Source organism: Benincasa hispida, chromosome 2, assembly GCF_009727055.1.
Source record: "Benincasa hispida cultivar B227 chromosome 2, ASM972705v1, whole genome shotgun sequence".
NCBI lineage: Eukaryota > Viridiplantae > Streptophyta > Magnoliopsida > Cucurbitales > Cucurbitaceae > Benincasa > Benincasa hispida.
In genome coordinates, this window is record NC_052350.1 from 52,221,373 (window position 1) to 52,229,842 (window position 8,470).

Here is an 8,470-nt window from a genome sequence, read left to right on the forward strand (position 1 = left end):
TGAAGGCCTATAAAAGGCGTGGCCTTCAGCAATTCATTTACACGAATTATTTCATTCACTCCTATTCGAATGTTCTTTTCTCCTCTCCTAACTCTTCCATTTTCATTTTCCGAGCAGTGGGTTAGAAAGAGTGTGTGTTTCGGTCGGTAACGGGGCATGTTCGATCGGGTTTCTTTGATTGTTTTATCATGGGGACGACGCCAAAATTCTCCAGACTTGCTTGCAGACTTTGGCAGAGCCACGAAACATTTTAAAAAAAGCGAGCTCCGTGACTCAACCTATACGAGTTTCTGTTTTGTAAGTTTTGTTTTTTGCTTGACTGTCGTGCCTTAATCATTTGTTGTTCGTCATTCTGAGGGTCTTGTTGTTCCAAAAATTTTAAGACGATTCCCGCCACATCACTAATGCCCTCACTAGCAACAATGACGTTATGATATCTGACCTCAACCGTCCATTCTGGTTCGAAGGAGTGAACTTCAAACAGTGGAATCAAAAGATGTTGTTCTTTCTCACCGTCAAGAAAGTTACCGAAACTTGTACCAGAGATAAGCCGATCGTCTCTTTAGAAGAATCAACTGAACAACAGTTAAAAGAAGCTGCTGACTTGGGAGGAGAAAGACTTTATTTGTAAGAACTTTATTTTAAATGGTTTGACTGATGACTTGTACGATTACTACAATACTATGAAGATAGCGAAAGAGGTCTGGGATGCCTTGCAAAAGAAGTATGACACCGAGGAGGCCAGGTCGAAGAAATATGTTGTTAGTCGTTATCCCAAGTTCCAGATGACGGATGACAAATCCGTAGAGGCCCAATCCCACGAACTCCAGAAGATAGCCCACAAGATAATTACTGAAGGTATGCCTCTAAATGAACAATTCCAAGTTACTATTATTATTGATAAACTGTCCCTTTTGTAGAAGGACTTTAAGAACATTTTGAGGCATAAGACCAAGGAGTTTTCCTTGGAGAGTCTTATCACCCGGCTAAGGATTGAGGAGGAAGCTCGGAAGCAGGACCAGAGGGAAGAGGTGAACGCAATACTTGGGNCACCCGGCTAAGGATTGAGGAGGAAGCTCGGAAGCAGGACCAGAGGGAAGAGGTGAACGCAATACTTGGGAAACCTGCCTCTATCGTGATAAAACCTGACAAAAAATCTAAGGGGACAAAGAGGAAATGTCAAAACCGTGGCTCCAGCAACCAGAACCAATAGAAAAAACAGAAGCCCCCTTTAGGAGAAATGGTATAGTTTCTCTGCTTTAATTGTAATAAACCTGGGCACATGGCTAGAAACTGTAGAAATAGGCGTCGTCCTGCTGGTCAGGCGAACCTGACAAAAGAACTATTAGTCGCCATGAACACAGAAGTAAATGTGATCGATGGTTGTAAAAGGTGGTGGATAGACACTGGTGCTACACGCCATGTCTGTCACGACCTTATTCTATTTAAAACTTATTCTGAAACTAAGGATAAAAATATTATGTTGGGGGATCACCACTCTACGAAAGTTGTTGGAACCAGCAAGGTGGAACTGAAGTTTACCTCTGGGAAGACCTTCACGTTGAAGGACATCCTGCATACTCCAGAGATAAGAAAGAATTTGGTTTCAGGCTATCTCCTCAACAAAGTCAGGTTTACTCAAACTATATGGGCTGACCTATATACCCTTACCAAAAATAATGTATTTGTAGAGAAAGGGTATACAACTGAGGGAATGTCTAAATTAAATTTAGACCTCAATAAAATGAGATCTTCTATGTATATGTTGTGTTCTAAGAATATTTAGCTTGCTAGACTCTGTCATGTGAATAAGAATTTAATTAGTAACATGATTAGGCTGAAAATGATACCTAAGTTATCCATGAATGATTTTGATAAATGCAAGTATTGTAGTCAGGTTAAAATTACTAAAACTCCGCATAAATTTGTACTTAGGAATTCTGAGCCTCTAGATTTAATTCATTTTGATGTATGTGAATTTAATGGCATCTTGACTAGGAACAGTAAAAGATATTTCATTACTTTTATTGACAACTGCTCTGATTTTACTTTTGTATACTTACTAAAAAACAAAAGTGATGTTTTTGATGCCTTCAAACTTTTTATTTCTGAAATAAAGAATCAGTTTAATAGAAAGATTAAAAGACTTCATAGTGATAGGGGAACCGAGTATGACTCAAACAGTTTTAATGAGTTCTTTAACTCATATGGAATAATACACGAAAATAACAGCACCTTATTCTCTTGAAATGAACGGAAAAGCTGAAAGGAAAAATAGAACTTTAGCTGAGCTAGTAGTTGCTTTACTTAGTTTCAGGAGTCGTATCTTATTGGTGGGGTGAAATCATTCTTACCGTATGTTATGTCCTAAATCGAATCCCAAAGTCTAGAAAACAACTTCACCTTTACGAAATCTCAAGAATAAGAAACCAAACTTGTCCTACTTTAGAACATGGGGTTGTCTAGTCTTTGTAAGGATTCCAGACCCAAAAAGGAGAAAGTTGGCTAGTAGAACTTACGAGTGTGTCTTTATAGGTTATGCCTTAAATAGTAAAGCCTATAGGTTCTATGATCTAGTGAACCAAGTGATCTTTGATTCAAATGATGCCAACTTCTTTGAAGATAGATTTCTTTTTAAATCAAGGAATAGTGGGGCTCTGGATCAAGTGGTCTAACCCTAGTTAGAAAACCGACCTAGAACCTAGAAGAAGCACAAAAGCTAGAACCGCCAAAGATTTTGGAAATGAGTTCCTGACCTACAATGTAGAAGAAGATTCTAAAGATTTGAGAGCTGCCTTGTCCTCAGTAGATGTCAACCTATGGCAATAAGTCATAAATGATAAGATGGACGCACTTGAGTCAAATAGAACTTGGCACTTAGTAGATCACCCCCAGACTGTAAGGCAATAGGGTGCAAATGGATCTTAAGGAGGAAACATAGACCTAATAGGACTCTTGAAAAATTTAAAGCTGGTTAGTAGCAAAGGGTTTTAGACAAAGAGAAAATGTAGATTTCTTTGACACCTTCTCCCCTGTCACTAGAATTAACTTAATCCGTATCCTGTTCTCTCTCACTGCCCTTTACAACCTCGTAGTACATCAGATAGATGTAAAGACCGCTTTCCTAAATGGTGAACTTGAAGAAGAGATTTACATAGAACAACATGAGGGTTTTGTAGTCCATGGTCAAGAAAATAAGGTGTGTAAATTAAACAAATCTCTCTATGGATTAAAACAAACTCCTAAGCAATGACATGAAAAATTTGACGACCTTATCCTATCTAAAGGTTTCAAGATTAATGAAAGTGACAAATACGTCTACTATAAGTTTGAAAATAATCTCTGTACTATCTTGTGACTATATGTAGATGATTTATTGATCTTTGGGTCAAACTTGCACGTCATAAATGATGTAAAATCAATATTGAGTGCAAACTTCGACATGAAAGACTTAGGAGAAGCTAGTGTAATCTTAGGCATAAAAGTGAATAGGTCTGAAAAGTAACTTTCTTTTGATCAATCTCACTTTATAAAAAAGATTCTAAATAAATATAATTACTTTGATTGTAAATCAGTCTGTACTCCTTATGACCCTAGTGTCAAGTTGTTCAAGAACACTGGTGACAGTGTTAATCAATCTGAGTATGCGAGCATCATAGGCAGTCTTAGATACGCTGCTGACTGCACTAGGCCTAACATAGCTTATGTTGTAGGATTACTTTGCATATTTACAAGAAGACCTAGTAAAGAGCATTGGAATGCTATAGAAAGGGTAATGAGATACTTGTAGGAAACCCAAAACCTAGGATTACATTATCAAAGACTTCCAGCTGTCCTGGAAGGATTCAGTGATGCTGATTGGAACTCTCTTTCAGATGATTCAAAGGCTACAAGTGGTTATATCTTTAATATAGTAAGCGGAGCTGTCTCTTGGAATGTAGCTCATGCTTGGAGTAAATGAAGGTTGAAGAAGTGAGTTTCATTGTGAGCAAGTTGAATATAAAGATGAAAAATCACATTTTTCCTTTCTTGTGTTTTTCTAATTCCAAAATCTATTTTTGATTTTAAAATCATTTTTATTTTCTAAAATCAAAATTTATTAATTTTACAAATTAATTTCATAAACTAACTTTCTAATAAAATTAATAAATAATTATTTAAACAATTTAAACAATTCTAATTAATTTAATATATAACATTAAATTAATTTTCACACAAATTCATCTTCATATATTCAAATCATATTTAAATATATATTTTTTTCTCCAACTCCATTTGATTCTAATTTGAACGTTTCAAATTAACTTATCATGCTACTCTAGAGCTAATCGATTTCCGAGCTAGTAGGGGGACCTCATGGACCTACAGATCATAGGCTCCAACGATCTGAGATTAATCGACTAAACTCATTAAACCGATTTAACCTCCATTCATTAACTAATGGATCACTCCACCAAAACCCATAATTGAACTCCTCTCACTGTAGATATATTATATCCACTCAATATAACCATGATTAGTAAGTCAACCCTTTACAGGTTGTCGTAATAACGGCTGGGTCAAATCTCTATTTTACCCCCGAAATTACCTCTTGTTCCTTAAGTCCCCACTGATCCCTTAATGAACAATTGTTTTGTGATCCAATCAACAAAACTGAATTTCCTCTCAGGCCAATGAGAGGGTGGAGCCCCTTGTTCAAGACCCAAAATCAGCATTTAAGGGAACAACCTCTCTACTATCCCTAAAGTAGGTAGGAGTGAACTCCATCTTGCACCCTATGTCCCTAACTATCTATCCGGTCTTACCCCTGAAATGAGAGGTTCATTGAGCTGGCGTTGTTGAGCCAACCCTCACCTATGCAAATCTAAGGATAATCTTGAATAAATAGAAGTTCATAGTTAGCTCAGGATTAACGTCAAGTTACCTAGGTCATCGTTTTGAAATAGTCAATCTTAAATAGTAAACAGTGTTATAATGTAAGAGTGACTGATTTCATGGTCTGATCTTATACAAACTCTTTTGCACAAGGACACCCTCAATCTTCATGTCCCAACATGAACGAATTAGGATCACTTCGTTTGTAGCACTTCACAACTCCTTATAACAACTACAGAACAGGTCGTATCCAATGTGTGTTACCAGAATAAGATACCCAACCTTATCCATATACTATAGATCATTTTGACTATTTACTCGAATCTGATCCACCTTTATGTCTCCACATAAAGTTCAAGTACTCTTCTAATAGTCAAGGAACTTTTTAGGTTTATTGGATTTCTATTTAAACAAAAGATCTATTCAATAACACCTTTATTGAATTGTTCAGAATAAGTTCCATTGTTTACATACTACGAGTTTTAAGACATAAAACCCAACACCATACACATTTACCTACCCATTATCATCCAGATCTGTGTAATCATGAGAACTTTTCATATGCTAATACCAAAAATGTTATGCAAGCCCCTTCAGGTTTTTCTGCTTCTCAACCACATGCTGAGAAGAAATAATTTATGGAGGAATTTCTTGGAGAATTTATTAAGGAATCAAGGAGTCGAAAAAACTTCTTGGAAAGAACTGTAACGAGTCATGGGAAGACCATTCAGAATATTGGAGTTCAGCTTAGTCAGATGGCTACTACAATAAATACTTTGCAAAAAGACACTTTCCCTAGCTGTACTGAAAAAAACTCCAGAGGAGAATGTAAAGCAATAAATTTAAGAAGTGAGAGGAATGTTGTGAATTCAATGGTGGATGAGGAAGAAGAGCAGGTTCCTGTAGAACCTAAGATTGATGAAAGAAAAGGAAAAGTTGGGGAAAGCACTGGTGGGAAAGAGGGTGATATTCCTGTATCACCTAATTCAGGGAGATTTCTGATCCTTCACCTACTATTCCTAATAAAATCCTTTATCCCTAATGCTTTAAGAAAAAGAAATTGAATGAACAGTTTTTAAAGTTTTTAGAGATTTAAAAAAAAAAAACTTCACATTGATCTTCCATTTGCTGATACTTTGGAACATATGCCAATTTATGTAAAGTTTATGAAGGATATGCTGTCAAATAAGAAGAAATTTAAAAAAATTTGACAAGGTGAATTTGAGTAAGGAATACAGTGTCATACTGCAACAGAAGTTGCCTCAGAAATTGAAGGACCCTGGGAATTTCACGATCCCCTGCACTATAGAAATGTATCAATAAGTAAAGCTCTTTGTGTTTGAGAGCTTCAATTAATTTAATGTCGTTATCTGTGTTCAAGAAATTAAATATAGGGAAAGTGCAACCAACGACTATATCTTTTCAACTAGAAAATCGTTCTTTTACTTACCCTCAAGGTATAGTAGAGGAAGTGCTAGTGAAGGTTGATAAGTTCATCTTCCCAACAAACTTCGTAGTGTTGGATATAGAGGAAGATGTGAAAGTCTCGATCATCTTGGGACGACCATTTTTGTCCACAGGTAGCGCCTTGATTGATGTCCAAGCTTACACTAAGAGTTGATGATGAAGAGGTAAAGTTTAACATCTTCCGATCCATGAAATTTTTTTATTTTGAAAATTTTTGTCATAAGATAGATGGAGTGAGTTGTGAATTTGATATTAAATTAGGATGTGAAAAATTAGAAGAGAATTCTAATAAGAAGCATGTTTCCAGTTGTGTTAAAACCTCCAGTGACCATATATCTTTAAAACCTAGTTCTGAGTCGAAGTATAAACAATCAATAAAGAAGCACGTCAAAGAGAATGTGTTCAGTCTTGTGAGATTTCTAAGAGATGGTACAATGAAATTTTTTTACTATGTTCATCAAGGTGATATGGAGTTGATTGACAAGGAAAAGTTGAATTTTGTTTTTTCTGGAAATTTCAATATCGCTAATTATTTATGTAAATGCCAGTGAAGCCATCATGGGATCTTGCTTGATTTGAGATCCCTATCTAGCTAAAGACACTAAAATTAGCACTTCTTGATAGGCAACCCAAGTGTTTAGTTTTTCTTCTTCTTTTTTTTTTTTTTTTTCGTTTTGAATAAGTTGAGTAAGAGATCTCTCATGATGGTTGGTTCTTTGATTTTCAGGAGTTTTCTCATAGACAAGTACATTCAAGTACAAGTTCACTAGCGAGATTTCGTAGATCCTCACTTATGCCTATGCTTGTATCACTCATCTGTTGATAATTGGTTTTATTTTCTTGCATTGGGGACAATGCTTAATTATAAGTATGGGGTGGGATGGGTGAGGGGAGGGAGGGTATCCTCGTACTTTATACTTGTATTGTTATGTTTTACCCTCCTATGCACACTATTTGGGAATTATTTTCTTATGCATGTTAATCTTGGAGTGATTGAATTTTGGATAAGTTTTATCGACTTTAAGGGCAAAAAAAAAAAAAAAAAAGATGTGTGATTTAATTGTGAATTTGATAAGTATGCGATGACTATGATTGGCTTTGAGTTTTTCTGTAATTATACATTAGATGATCTGCCGTGGAAATAGGTTAACATATTCTTGAATTAAGTTTTCTTTAAGTCCCTCTTTGATTCCCTTGCATATTTGAGCACGTAGCCTTGTTTGTTTAAGTTTCTAATGGTGAAGCATGAATTTACTTGAATTAACTAGGTTGTCACCCATAAGGTTTTGAAATGAGTTAGGAACTTCCTTATGTATTGTGTAGTTTTGTTACTAGATTGGATAAAATAATGATAACAATAATATAATTAAAAAGGAAAAGAAATAATCTAAACGGAGATTACTCCTCCTTCATGTTTTAGCTTAGAAAGTGAGTAAACTTAGGTACTTTGATTGAGACATTGCTCGTAGTTGGATGTCAATCATGAAATCCATGTGGGCAAGCCAAAACGAAAGTAATGTGTCATGAGAAGTTCTTCTTTTGCCTGGAAAAAAAAAAGAAAGAGAGAAAAAAAATACATGTCAATCTAATGATCTTTTTGCTACATGAATGATAAAGAAAATTCTAATAAATTTCACTAAACTAGAGTAGGGGAAAAACTAAAAAGGTTCATTTAAAATCATGACAAATTATTAGGACTTAAATAAAAAGGGCTTGTTAACACATGTGAGGGAATATAAGAATCGGCCTTGAAATCTTTTAATGTTAAGATGTGCTTGAAATGTTTCTGCTAATGGATCTAATGTATTTATTTGGAATGATGAGATTTTGAGTCAATTGCGTACTTGTTTAAATTATCATGTTATCTTGTTCTTTCTTTGCTTGGAACTAGCAAAGCTTCAAGTTTGGGATGGTGAAAAGCGCCTGAAAAGTGCTTTTTTTACCTTCGGATTTGGAGCTAATATTACTAGTTTACGTAATTTGACATGGTTTATTGAGTTAATTTCAGGAAACTGACTTACCAGAGTAAGTTAAGCTTACTTGGATGAAAATTGGTGCAAATGTATAAAACAAAGGCTTCAAGACCATCCAATACAAGGAGAAGTGAAAGAGAAAGTTGAGTAAATGC